Source organism: Carassius carassius, chromosome 13 (assembly GCF_963082965.1).
Source record: "Carassius carassius chromosome 13, fCarCar2.1, whole genome shotgun sequence".
Taxonomy (NCBI): Eukaryota; Metazoa; Chordata; class Actinopteri; order Cypriniformes; family Cyprinidae; genus Carassius; species Carassius carassius.
In genome coordinates, this window is record NC_081767.1 from 33,294,175 (window position 1) to 33,309,235 (window position 15,061).

At 35.5% G+C, this 15,061-nt stretch overlaps 1 protein-coding gene across 2 annotated transcripts in view; it reads right to left on the reverse strand.

Moving 5' to 3' along the window:
• Nucleotides 1-11,486, reverse strand: part of LOC132156388 (ras-related protein Rab-27A-like) — a 19,219-nt gene extending 7,733 nt beyond the window's left edge. Inside the window, exon 1 of one of the 2 annotated variants that reach the window (XM_059565378.1) lies at nucleotides 11,300-11,486. The gene's annotated coding sequence lies outside the window, so the exon portion shown is untranslated. Of the gene's footprint in view, nucleotides 1-10,913; nucleotides 11,036-11,299 lie in introns of those variants that run through there. The other variant, XM_059565379.1, reaches the window with a different exon arrangement.
• Between the last annotated feature and the right edge of the window lie 3,575 nt (nucleotides 11,487-15,061).

The window sequence follows — 15,061 nt, forward strand, 5'->3', positions numbered from 1 at the left end:
TGAAGTGAACCTAGTAGTGTGAAGTGGCTGAGCTGTAAAACCTTGTTTATACTCGACGTGTCAGCATCCGAAGATGAATGACTTCGAGCCGAATCTGCCCGAGCAGATGGATATTAGTACATCTCATCACACCGGCACCCAGTTTGTGCGTCTAAATCCGTCAGTCTGGTTTTCAGTCTAAAACAGTTGCGTCAAGTATAAATGCCTCGTCTGTTTGGGGAGGTGTGCACGCAGTCAGCGGAGGCTCGTGCTGCGGGGCCAAGCGAAAGTATAAAGAAAGTGGTTGTTTTACAGACATTATATGTAAACTATAGGCTATTTGATTGGATAGATGTACCCCTCTACCTCCCCTAGACACCATTTACTACACACAATAGGCTCATACATGGTGCATTTTAAATTAATAAATAATAATGCATAAAAAAAAATTCTCAGATTTTTGAAAACTCTTCGTGATCGACTAAAAATGCTTCCAAGATCGACTTGTCGACCGCGATCGACAGGTTGGTGACTCCGGTTCTAAGCGGTATGTGTGGAGAAAAGCAGGCACTGCTCATCACCGGTTCAATTCAGTCCCAACAGTGAAGCATGGTGGTGGCAGCATCATGCTGTGGGGATGTTTTTCAGCTGCAGGGACAGGACGACTGGTTGCAATCGAGGGAAAGATGAATGTGGCTAAGTACAGGGATATCCTGGACGAGAACCTTCTCCAGAGAGCTCAGGACCTCAGACTGACCAGCAAGACAATGACCCTAGTGGCTTCACAACAACTCCTTGACTGTTCTTGAATGGCCCAGCCAGAGCCCTGACTTAAACCCAATTGAGTATCTCTGGAGAGACCTGAAAATGGCTGTCCACCAACCTTTACCATCCAACCTGACCGAACTGGAGAGGATCTGCAAGGAGGAATGGCAGAGGATCCCCAAATCCAGGTGTGAAAAAACTTATTGCATCTTTCCCAAAAAGACTTCTAAAAGGGTGCTTCTACTAAATAGTGAGCAAAGGGTCTGAATACTTATGACCATGTTATATTTCAGTTTTTCTTTTTTTTAATAAATCTGCAAAAATGTCAACAATTCTATGTTTTTCTGTCAATATGGGGTGCTGTATGTGTACATTGAGGAAAAAAATTAACTTAATTGATTTTAGCAAATGGCTGCAATATAACAAAGAGTGAAAAATTTAAGGGGGTCTGAATACTTTCCGTACCCACTGTGTGTATATATAGTTTAAGTTAACATTAATAACCCTGACACAATCACTCTTACAAACAAAACACTACCAACAACTTGTGAAACTTTCTTTCACAAATTAACTTCCACAGCAAGGCAGGATAATCAATAAGGTTCATGCTGACTTTAGAGAGAAAACCGAAATGAGCCCATTAATATTTACAATCCAACCAGACCAGCAGTTTACCAGCATTTCAGTTAAAATGAAGAAAGACCGCTATTTTAGTGATGCAACAGTGCTAATCCATTAACAGGAAACAAAAAGAAGAATTTGAGACTATTGCTAAAGTGTTGCATTTCTATAACTGAACAGTAAATATTCTTCTGAAACCTATTTTTGTCATTGATCATGAAGTCCATAAATACTGGAGCCTAAATGTGGAAACATAGCAGCTTTTCATACTTGAATCCATCCACATAACAGCTTTTATTTCCCCTCACATTTCTCAACTCAAGTTTTTTTTTTTTATTACTGCGGCTACAATCCAGAGACTTTCATCAGTTAAAAATTAAGCATTAAACTCAGAGGATGCACTCGAGACAATCATTATCTGTAATTTTAGGCTTCGCAATGCTGTCATGCTCTACTTTTATCTGTCAGTAAAGTATCGTAATGCTTGTTACTAAAGCATTTTTATTTTTAGACATTCTGTGGAAAGAGATTACGTCAAGTCTGATGAAGCTCAATGTTTCTTTCCTTTTTGTTTCTGCTCTCACATTGTGAAGAAGTCAATGTTTTGTAATCTGGTCTCTCTATTTAAAAAATTACACAAAACCTCAAAAGCCCTGAAAATTACAGTAAGTTTTTACAGCACATCTCACAAGATCAATGAAAGCTTCTCAAAGAAAGCTCAAAGAAGTATGAGAACTTCTAAACCTGCTCTATGATTTCATAATGTCTGAATACACATCTTGTCTTGACACGTTCACAGAGTTAGGGAGAGGAAAGTGTCCCTTGATGGCTCAGCTGTGGCTAGGAGTTTCTCAGACCGCATTAAAGCAGATCATATGACTGCAGAAAGAGTGTAAAAACCTCTAACAAACGGCCACATTCTTTCACGCAGAGAACAGCGCTGGTCAGACTTTAGGATGCTATTCACATTCAGTCAGATGGTGGAAAACACAAACATGTTTGAAAAAAATATTACATATAATTTTACATATTATATTATTGTGGAAGTCTCTTCTGCTCACCCAGGCTGTATGTACTTGATCAAAAATACAGAAAAAAACTAATTTCATGAAATAATATTACCATTTAAAATAGCTGTTTTCTAGTGTAATACGGTGTGCAATGTAATTTATTTCTGATGTGCAGCTGTATTTTCAGCATCATTACTCCAGTCTTCAGTGTCACATGATCTTCAGAAATTGTTTTATATATATATATATATATATATATATATATATATATATATATATATATATAGACTAGAAAGAGCACATGCATCACCACAAGCCTGACAGCTATTTTAATAAGAGTTTTCCTGCCTTCACAGCTGAACTAAAGTCAACAGAGTTACAAGTATTGCAGTAAATCTTTCCATTGACATTGGTGCATTGGTCTCAGGAACAAGATTACCCAGAATGCATTTCAGTGTTTAGCACAGATGAAATCAGTTAATTGTCATGTCTAGAAGATTTGCACTCTACTGTTATCTTACACCATCTATACACCAGAACTTATAGTTGTCATGATAGATAGATATAGATAGATAGATAATTTTATATATATATATAGATCGATAGATAATAGGGGTGTAACGGTACGTGTATTCGTACCGGACCGTTTCTGTACAGGGCTTTCGGTACGGTGCACGTGTGTACCGAATGACCGAATCCAATATTTTGCTAGCGGAACATATAAATTTTCGTGTTTCCAAACGAACATATTAAGTGGCGGAAGTCTTCGTGTTCAGCGCAAATCCGGCCCTGCAGCTGATTCTTGCTGCGTGGCGTGAGTGTGGCGTTTCTGCTGCGTGTCACTTGCGTTACACCTGCTTCGCGTTTTCTGTGTCTTTACACACCAGAATCGTGCGTGACGCGGCGCTGACGCGCTGCTGCTACAGTAGGTGAGGGAGACCGCTGAGGCGCCGACAGACCAGGATCTTGTCTTCACGACAACAATATCTATACTTCATGTTGAGCATAAATATAAAGCCTACAGATAAAGGACACCGTCAACAGTATTGACGGCAAAATAGACTATGTTTGACAGGTGCAATATGCCAGTGTGTCACCAGACCTAAGGTTTTCTAAAGGCATCACGCGAGTGTGAACATCACTACAACTAGGAAAAAAACGATTGTAATTCAAATGCAGCTCCCGTCGGCATTTAAACAGACCTTTGCTCTTAATTCTGATTGGTCCAACGCAATAACGAAATCTGAGCAGGTCTCAAAACTGAAACTGTTCATGCATACTTTACACTTTGGAAAAGTTATATATATATATATTTTAAATATGAGCAGGCCTACAAGCTGGGATTGGTAATGCTACACTGTAATCATAGTTATTTATTTATATTTTTCATTATATTTTATTATATGATATTGGTTTGAGACAGAGTATTTTATTTAGTGGAGAAATTTGCAGCAGTATTTTATTTCTTATTCTTTTTTTATTTTATATATATTTTATTAAAAAGTATAAAAAAAAATACAAATTGTTAAAAAGAAGTTTATAGTAATAAACAACCTGCAGTTTAATGTTTGCATTTCTTTCCCTTACTGTACTGAAAATGAACCGAACCGTGACTTTAAAACCAAGGTACGTACCAAACCGTGATTTTTGCGTACCGTTACACCCCTAATAGATAATAATATATAGATAGATAGATAATAATAATAATAAATATATTATATATATATTTATATGATCCCATCTAGTTTGAAATGCATTTACATGTAAGTGATTTTTTCAATGCACATTTGGGGTCCGTAAGAACGATGCGCATAATTAATCGAAAGTGACCGTATAAACATTTAGAATATTACAAAAGATTTCCAATTAAAATAAATCCTATTCTTTTGAACTTTCTATTCATCAAAGAATCCTGAAAAATACAATGAATCACGGTTACCACAAAATGATGAATCAGCACAACTGTTTTCAACATTGATAATAATCAGAAATGTTTCTTGAGCAGTAAATCAGCATATTAGAATAATTTCTGAAGATCATGTGACACTGAAACTGGAATAATGATGCTGAAAATTCAGCTGCACATCACAGAAATAAATTACACTTTACTATATAATCACATAGAAAACAGTTATTTTAAATTGTAATAATATTTCAAATTTTTACTGTATTTTTGATCAAATAAATACAGCTCTGGTGAGCAGAAGAGACTTCATTCAAAAATATAAAAAATAATAATTGACCCTTAAGTTTTAAACAGCAAACAATTTAATGATAGAAAATAAGATGGAATTAAAATCGGCGAAGTTACTTATTTAACAGCATTAACTTATTTCGCACAAACACGAGAAGTGTATTATTCATTAATATACATTTACTGGTAGTCTGAAATTACCACTTCTGACAAACAGGCACTTGTAAATTAATGCACAAGCCGAGCATCTCAGTTAAATATCTCAGGGCAATATCATCCAATGCATTCAGATTAACATTACAAGAATCTGTTAGATAATAACACTTTCACTTCTGCATGATTCCAGCGCTCAAAAGCATGCAACAGCTGATCTTCTTGTGAACAAGCACAAAATCACTCTTATGAGGACAAATCTCCTCAAATTTAAGACTCTTGTTGTAAAAGGATCAAACCTAGATTTAGGTTTAGCAACTCCTAAACACAATATTCCCTTCTGCTTCTCTGTTTTTCCAAAATTACTTGAAATCAGATGCTCGTAAAGAGAAAGTGCACCAATTTGCAAAAAACATATGTGCTATATAAGCATGAGCACACAAACCCAGGGTTAGACACAAGCGACGAGTGTTCGGCTGCATCATCTGACACATCTGTGATGGTCATTTGACACAACATGAACTTCTGAAGACTTCATTTCAGTTAGACACATCTAAATTTAACTGGCTTTCACTTGCTTTAACAATCACTAGCCGTGTGCAAGAGCTCAACAAAATGCCTGAGCTTTGAGTTCAGCTTCCTGTCCATCCAAAACAGCCCTGAGGAAGACGAGGAGAAACAGAGACGGATGCTTTTATCAAACATTCCCAGCAGAGCACCACCCTGGGCAGCACGCCAACACTAGCGGATTCAGGAGCCAACACACACTTCTTATTTCACACCAACAGTCAAGCTCTGACAAGCTGGGTTTCTTCTCTCGTCCACTTCCCTCTTCTCAAGCTATATGTGTGAAACACAAAACTGCCATGCAGACCTAAAAAAAAAACTCATTACCTTTGACCTGATGCGAGAAACATTACAAGACGACGTTTTCATTTTAGCAATAACCCTTCAGTTATGCATGAATGATGCATACAGAAAAATAAATAGCATCTTGAGGTAGTCGAATCAGCTCAGAAAGATTATATTCTCAGGCTGAAAGCACATGAACAACACCATAAAGTGGTAATTTTGGACTTTAGGACATATCAATGAGAAAACATGGCAGTCACAATGGATGCAGTGTCAGTAAATTTGTTCAAATTAAAGACATTTTTGTTTTATTTATAATAAAACTAGTATAGTTGCGTGCACAATATACAACAGCATTGATCAATTATTATCGGTTTACAGCACCTTCAAAACATTTAAAATGTAAAAAACACAGCTGATCTTACGAATCTGAAATCTCACAAATCTGTTTTGTTGTTTTTTTGCCATGGGAATAAAAATAAAAAAGCTCAGAAAAAAAACCTGAGACATAAATGGAGAAATAAAAGTCTTAAATTGTAAGATGTTAAACGTACAATATGGGATTTTTGGCCACCAGGGGTCACTCAATCAAAATAATAACATAAGACGTACTTTGATGACGTCGGGAAAGAGCGTAGGCTCATGGGAGTTGTTGTTCATTGGAACACGCGCTCTGTCGCTCCCCACATTCCTCACTCATTTTAACGGAGGCCGGCGACACACTGGATGCGTGGCGTGTCAAGTTTTTAATTCGGCTCCCATGTTAATAGGTTAGAGCTTGCAGACTGCCTGTGTGAGACGCGTGTCTCAGGCACGGCTCGAGCCGCGTGGAAAACGTGTGCATGCTAGAAATAGAACCGACGCCTATTTTTCACGCAACACGCAAGCGTGTTGGAAGCGTTTCCAGGCAAAATATAATAGGAAAATGTTTATATGTAATTTTGTACACAAATACATATTAATTCATGACATTTTGATGTTTGAAAGTCTATAGGTTGACATAAATTCAGATATAAATGTACTTTAAAAATAAATAGACAATTATCGATTCTCAAATATTGCACCTTTCAAACATAGTCTATTTTGCCGTCAATACTGTTGACGGTGTCCTTTATCAGTAGGCTTTATATTTATGTTCAACATGAAGTATAGATATTGTTGTCATGAAGACAAGAGCCTGGTCTGTCAGGGGTCTCCCTCTATGTCACCTACAGCAGCAGCAGCGCGCCACGCTTCTGGCACGCAGCAGAGACGCCGGTCTTAGTATTTTGACAATCACGTATTTTCGAACGGAGAGATATATGAATTATCAGACCCCTATCAAATCAATATTCCATCTAGCTAGTAGTAATATATGTTAAAAAAACACTGTTGTCTTTCGTTAATAATTATAATTAGGCTACGTTTATACTAGAGCCCGACCGATATGGATTTTTGGGGGCCGATGCCGATATTAACTCGAAAAGAGCCGATTTATAAGCCGATATTTTGATTTTAAAAATAATCTGGATATTAGACCCATTTCCTATAAACTGCACTTACACAACATTCAATAGCAAAATATCTGCCTGTTCTATGTATGTGGGCTGTATAAATCATTTTCCAGAAGTGATTATGTTAAAAAAAAAAAGCCTTAGATTACAGTCTCAATGACTAAACAATTGCACATCAAAAGTATAAATTTTTTAATGATCAAAAAACAGTCTGGTTTTAAACATTTAACACTTTTACTTTCTTCCCGTTGAAGCTGGTTTTAACAGTCTGTGTGTGTACTGTAAATAAATTATAATACTTAAGTTATAGAAAGAGAAAGAGAGACATAGAAAGAATAAGCATGTGTATTAATAAGATCACCATGTATCATTACTCATGTCATCATTAAAATTATAATAATAATAAACTGGGATCTCCTACATAGGCAAAAATGAGAAATATATATATTTTTTTTATTTGTCAAGCAATAGGTATTACCTACTTATATTTAACAATATTATTTCAACATTTTCCTGTTATGTCTGTAAAACTGCTTTGAAACAATATGTAAAAAAAAAGCGCTTGTTCAGCTCACATTTATTTACATGTCCCCTCTGGTTTAATCATTTCTGACGCACCTACTGTAACTACACTATATTTGCTCTCACAGAACATCGTCTTGCCTACTATTACAGAATCAATTCGAAGTTGAATGGTTAACGTTACTGTCATGAACACACCGCTGTCAATTTTGAGAAGAACCACCTTCTAACAAGTTAATAGCAAGCATTTAAGGGGCCTGCTAAAAAGGAAGCTATTAGCGTTAGAGTAACGTAACCAGCCTGAATTCACCAAATTGTTCTCTGGACCTGAGGGTAGCCTCTTCTTCCTTGCTTCTCTCTTAATTCTCATCAGCAGGACTAGCGCTATCGCTCACTTCTTACAACGGGACAGATACATGTTTGCTGCTGACCGAAAGGAGGAGGAACAGACTATGAAAGAGCTCCCGCTAAACGTTTTTAAAACCCCGCCTACGCCATAGCGCAGCGCAAATCGCGTTGTATCTGAAGGGTAACGCTGAACCCAGCGGCAAGCGCCGTGCATACCGCGTCCTGTGTGAAAGGCCCAATTACGCGGTCATTATGTGGGAAACACACCGCAATAGAATAAGAATAAGTTAAACGCAAACGTTATAGTTTGACCTCCTATTAACGTTCGCGCTCTTCCACTGATAAACATGGTATTAGCTTTGTGGCTAATCTAATATAGCAATGCATTAGCGGCTGTAAGTGATGTTACAGAATATTTAGAAGTGATAATGATAGGACCGTTAGCTAGAACTACCACACAGTTTTTATATACAGGGTATGAACTAAATCTACAATCATTTCACATGACGAACGACAGACTCACCGTCAAAACAGTACATCTCTGTGGCTTGGCTGATCGCTTTATTCTGTAGTGAATTTCTGGCGCTGTTGTTAACTCTGGAGCTGCAGAGCTCCCTCTGGTGGGCAAACTATGCAACACTCATAACATGAGTGAAGCATGAGACTCTGTTTCTCATGTTTCATCAGCCGTTATAAATGCCGATTTAAATGCAATTAGCTTATATGCCGATATATCGGTCGGGCTCTAGTTTATACTATGATATCGAACAAGATAGTGAACTGCATTTGAAGCTACTTTATCCAGCTAGATATAGAACACATGTAGATTTACATTATACTCTACATGAGAGCTAGTCCGTCTGCGTTTTACACAAGACATCATCGTTTCACAAAATATACGGATAGATATACATATAGTTAGCTGAATGGATGCATACCTGTTTATTAGAATGCAAACATCTCTCTGTAGTTTCAGCTTGTCACGAAGCTCTCTCTATCTTGGAAATGCAACTCCAATATTTACCCGTGTCTCGTTTCTTCTTCGTCCCAAAACCTTCTCAGGTCATTTATTTCACCCGTACGTTTGCGCTTCACAGAACGTGCAGGCAAAGCATAATCATGATCCATAACTAAGTTATTGATTGAGGTATAAATACGAATATAAACAATATAAATATAAAATATAATAGTCTCAAGGCTAGCTACTACTTTTTCTTCTTCGTCTCGTCTTTGCTTCTGTTCACCTTTGTATTTGGCGGTTCCGCAGGAAGTTAGATAAACTAGAGGGGTCTAAGTTTATATGACGCCATAGACGGGCGACAAAACGGAAATAAAGAAACGTGCCGTGTCTTCTAATTAAACTATAATTTTCTCCGGATTTGAAAGTTCGTGGAAACTGTCGGGATAATGTAAGTGAACAACTAAAAAATATATATAACATAGATATAGTGATATCTGCTATTTTAAAAGCAGAAAAATTACATATTGCGCCTTTAACTCGCAAACTCATAATTGTCAGAAGTCTGAATAGATATAAATTTGCCATTGCAAAAAAAATTAAATAATTCAAGCTAGTTTCTGCCATTGAATAAAATGAACAAAAAAAGGGTAACTTTTATACTATTTATACTATTTTAATGTGGTTGAAAAAAAAGTTTCCACACATTTCTACATTTATTCCTTAATAATAAAAGATTTTCTTCAAGAAATAAAATTTGACTTTTGTGCGTTTGAGAGTTTTTGATAACTCAATGCTGACTCTATATTTTTATAAGCCTGGATTGTGAGATATAAAGTCACAATTATTTATTTTTTTACCCATACCAGAAAAAAGCTTCCACAGAAAATGGTGTCTGTGATGCAAATTGTACTGATAAGACTTCATCCTGACCACTGCAGATATGTGATATAAAATCACTATCCAATGGGCTGAAAACATTCTTCATTAACTAAATAACATCCCATATCAATTTTGCCATTGTGTAGAAAAGCAACAAAGTGATTTTAGCCATAGCGAGCGTAAACCGACACACTCCAGTCCCACTGACAGCTTAAATAAAGACTCTTTTTGGGCTTTTAGAAGAATGTGGACAATAAGATTTAACACCAGGCTCATCTAATAACCATCAGCTGGTGCTCATGTGCTCTCGGCATCCTGTCATGTGACCCCCGATTCCCAGCCCTGCATAAAACACACACACACACACACTCGAGTCTATGTTCATATAAATCACTTTCTCTAGAACAGACAGGAAAAACCGATAAGCCCATTTAAATTATCTGAGTTCTGCAAAGTTCTTTTCAGGAGAGATTTCTCTCCAGAGATAGTTAAGGAATAATTAAACCCCAAATCTCTCATTCTCATGTTCCAAATTCCAAATGATTTTCCATGCAGCACAAATCCAAATGTTTTGCACAGTTTTCGAACTATTCTTTTCCATGCAATGAAAGTATACGGGAATGCAAAGCTCCCAAAACACAGACTTGCGCACTATATTCCCAGTCTTCTGAAGTTTATGACATGTTTGCATGTGAAACCGACTGATATTCAAGTCAATATAAATAAAATGTATTGAAAAGCTCTCTCAAATTGCAGATATTAAAATATGTCAGATTAAGTCATTATTAGTTTATGAATGCAACTGGTGACAAATCGGCATTGTAGTTTGATGTGAAAGACATCTGATAAAGTTACCTTTAAATTGCATGGATATAAACATGGAACGACAAGAAACGACAGATTCGGGAAGACATGAGATGAAAAACTCATTTTTGGGAGTTGAAATGTTCCATGAAATCTCAAACTTAAGTCAAAATTTTACAAAGAGTGTCAAATTCATATCATTGTGATTGTGATTCAGACAATAGTGTCACAAACATATGTCTTACAAGCTACTTTTACAGTATTTCCCCGGTTAAGCAAGAAAGAACTGAAATTTGATCATTCACAAGGGGGGAAAGATCCCAAAACCAGACCTTCCTGACAGGTAAGCAGATCTGGGAGTGAAGCCAGGTGAGGCTGGTAAACTCTCAGGTAACTTCTTCTTTTTCTGATCAGATTGAAGTCACAGTCGTATTGAGATGATCAGATGTGATCCAGGATTGAGACACGTGTGTGTGTACAGATACACAAACCCCTGAACAACAGCTGTCTCTCACTAAACACACACTATTAGCACAACACGTTTAGAGAGACACAATATGTGTAAGATGTATATGAGCGGAGTGTCGCATATTAAACATGAATGCATTATAAAAACGCCAAAATTAAAGGGTTAATTAAATGAACGCGTTGAGAAGATATTACCAAACTGTTAACATCACATGCATAAAACTTTTTTTACAGGAACATTCGCACTTACCGAATGAGTGTTCTGAACGTTTGTTGATCTCTTTTTTTGGATCTCTTTCCAGAGAATATCAAACCAAGTGAGAACAAGGACAAGTGTGAGGCACTTTTCGAAGCGATGGACACTTTGTTTCCTAAAGTTGCTCCCGCACCCACATGAAGCCCTAGTGCGTGCACGCGCCTGTGAGTGACGCAATACTTCCCGTGCTCCGCTTATGAATATTAATTAGGCAGCGCTGACGTTTCTTAAAGTCCTTTCTGGAGAGACCACCGTGCAAGTAACGTAATTAATATTATCATGAGCCCAGCCTTCACCATGCAAATCGTCTGCATTTCAGCCAATCAGAAAGGATTGTAAGTTGAGCGTCACGTTCCGTGCTTAATATTCATGAGCTAAGCATTCGCCATAGTAGGAAGAGTTCCTTTGCGTCAATTCTTCACTACAGAACGCACGAAAAAAGCCTTACAGTGATTTAACTAGTAGTTTCTGCATATTTTAATGTTGTAAATAGGTACAAATTGTGCAACAGGCTCTCGAGCTCTTTCAAAGTTGTAAGTGAGTATGTACTGACATCTGGTGTTGTAAAATGTCAAAGGTACATGACAATTTACATTGTTAAAAACAATCTCTTTGGTTCTTAATATACTGGGTTGCCTTCTTCCACATTAATTGATGTTTGCACATTATGTTAAAGATAATTAATGAGTCTCAACATCAAATAAACACTGTTGAGAAAAACTCATGTTATACCTCTTTATTAATTTTATTTGTATAATTATAATAAAATAAAAATTGATTATCCTTTTTTAATTTTATTTATATTTTTAACTTAAATTGTAATGGAAATTTTTTTGATTATATCAAAATTATTTATTTTATAATTTTTTTATTTGTTGATTTTTAAGGGGATCCAAGTTTCATTTAATATTTGTTTATTAAAAAAAAAAAAAAAATATATATATATATATATATATATATATATATATATATATATAATTTTCATTTTGTGACTTAAAAAAATTACCATTACTTATTTTATTATTGTACAAATTTTATTAATTTATTTTTCAATATTAAACATCTTGCAGATTCTGAAATGATGTGAGCTTAATTTAACTTTATTTTTAAATGTATGTCATATATATATATATATATATATATGGTGGAATCTTTTTTTTTTTTTTTTTTTTTGCAGAGTCAATACGGCATTTTATTAAGGATCTTTTAGTGACACCATTTCTCAAGTATATGGAAATACAAAGCATTTAACACAGGCACATTCAGACTCCTGCACAGACTCTTGTTTGACATCAGTTTTTGGCTGCAGATGCATCTTGCTGTGCTTGTTGTGTAGTTTCCGCTCTGCTCCTCTGGGTCAGGCTTGAGGTCTTGATCTGGTGCAGATGGAGGTTTTCTGGGTGACTGTATATATACACACCTCCCACCTCTCCAACCAGAGTAGCAAATGCAATCTGATTAAAGGGAACCCTTCTTCCAGACATGATCCTCTGTCATGAAGGCTCAATAAGAGAAACTAAACATCCCACTGATTGAAAAGAGAAAAGACTGTACTCGTGGCATTTTGTTTATCATATAGTGTTGTATACCTGCTGTTTACAGTCTTTTGAGTATGTATGCATAAATGAACTGCACAAATACAAAATATGGATGACGAAATTCGATAACATTCAACACGTGTAGGCCTATAACTTAATTTATTGTAGGCTAATTAATACCACAGCAACTCGCGCAAGAGAAATACGACTTACATTTTCGCATTTCACTTTTTTTTAACATATGCTTATAACAAGACGGGTCAAACACCATTTATATAAATCCTGAAACACCTTTAAAATGATTAACTGTTTAGCGTTAAAAGTCTGTTGTTATGTGCTCATTAAATATTCATGAGGTCGTGCGCGACGTCACCACCCAAACACGGAAATAAACCTCGTTTCTTTCCACATTCAAGTTACAACAGCTCCCATTAAATGCGTCTCAAAATAAACAAACGCGGCTGGATTTACTAACAAAAAATAAAATAAGTCATGTTAATTATAGGACCTGTAACATGATTGTTCAAATTTCCCTTAGTACTGTAATTTTCTGTCTTAATATCTTAAGCAATTCTGTGTACACTGAGTTCACCCAGTTGAAATGATTAAATGAATCACCAAACAGAAATAAAATACTGTTCAGGTAACCCGAAATCAAAACATATGTAACAATGCATTTTATTATTCAGGATTATTAAGATTAAGATATGATTATGACAATTAAGTAGATTTTCCTCACAAAATCCTAATTTCCACGTGTTAAAAAAATTAAAATATATATTTAAATAGTTTTATTTCTTAATATAGGATAGATACGATTTAAATTGATAAATTATTACTTTTCATTTGCAATTAATCAGTCGTGGTTGTATGTCTTGCACTGAAGTTATTTATAAAATGTATTTATGCAATTAATGATTATTATTTTTAGTAACAATGGACAAATACTTTAACAAAACCCATTAACTTGGATCTTAAGAAAATAAAAATAAGAACTAAAACAAAGTAAAAAAAAAAAAAACAGCTCAAATGTCCAAAGAAGTTACAGAAGAACATAAGTTTTAATCCAAGAAAACCAAACAGCACATTATTGGCAATCCCAGGGTCCAAATAACTTACAAACGGTTCCCATATTTTGTAGAAAAGGTCCATCTTTGAATGAATTATACAAGTAAGGTATTCCATTGGTAATCGTTCCATTGCACTTATTTTAATCATAAAAACTAATAAATGTGTTTTTTTTTTTATTTCTTAATGCATTCTGTCATAATTTTCTAAGTATACCTTCCCCCTAAATTCTAATTGCTGCCTAATAAAAATTAAAAATGTGTATTTTTAAATTGTATTTATCGTATTTTTATTGCATTTAAATTGTACAGTATTTATCAAAGATGATCTTACAATGAATTTAATGTGGTTAATGAGAATTTGGGGAGTGTATCTAATGAGCCTCAAACGTGAACCAAAATGAAAAGTTAAACAGCATTATATAAATATAAATCAGCGTTGGCCATCATGAGTACTGGCAGTCGCTGGAGATTCCCCACCGAATGGTCTTTGGATATCCTTTTTCATGCACAGAGCTGTAGAATTCATTTGGCTTGAATATAATACTCTGCAAATTAGATCCTTAACATATAACTCACTTGGACAGTATGGACAAGAAGAAAATCTTAAAGGAATGGTTCACCCAAAATTGAAAAATTGCTGAAAATGTACCATTCAAAAGTTTGTTTCTTCATCAGATTTGGAGAAATGCAGCATTGCATTAGTGTCTCTGCAGTGAATGGGTGCCGTCAGAATGAGATTTCAAACAGCTAATAAAAACAACACAGTAATCCACATCACTCCAGTCCATCAGTTAACATCTGGAGAAGACAAAAGCTGAAACAAATCCAGCATTAAGACGTTTTTAACTCCAAACCACTGTTTCCTGCTGAAATATGAGTCCGTAATCCATAATAACGCTTACTCCAGTGAATCATCTTCTGTTCTCCTCTCACATCAAAATCAAGCCACATATTTGTTTAGAGCTGTTTTGGCTCTAAATCTGTGCAGATTTCTCTCTTGATTCAGACCAGACGACATTTTCACATTATAAAATGTGAACAGCTAATAAAAACATCACAGAAGAGCAGAAGAGTCTTCTTTAAAAAAAACATTAAAGTCTTAATGATTCCAAACATTTTGACTGGAAGTGTATACAGAGAAAGCATTG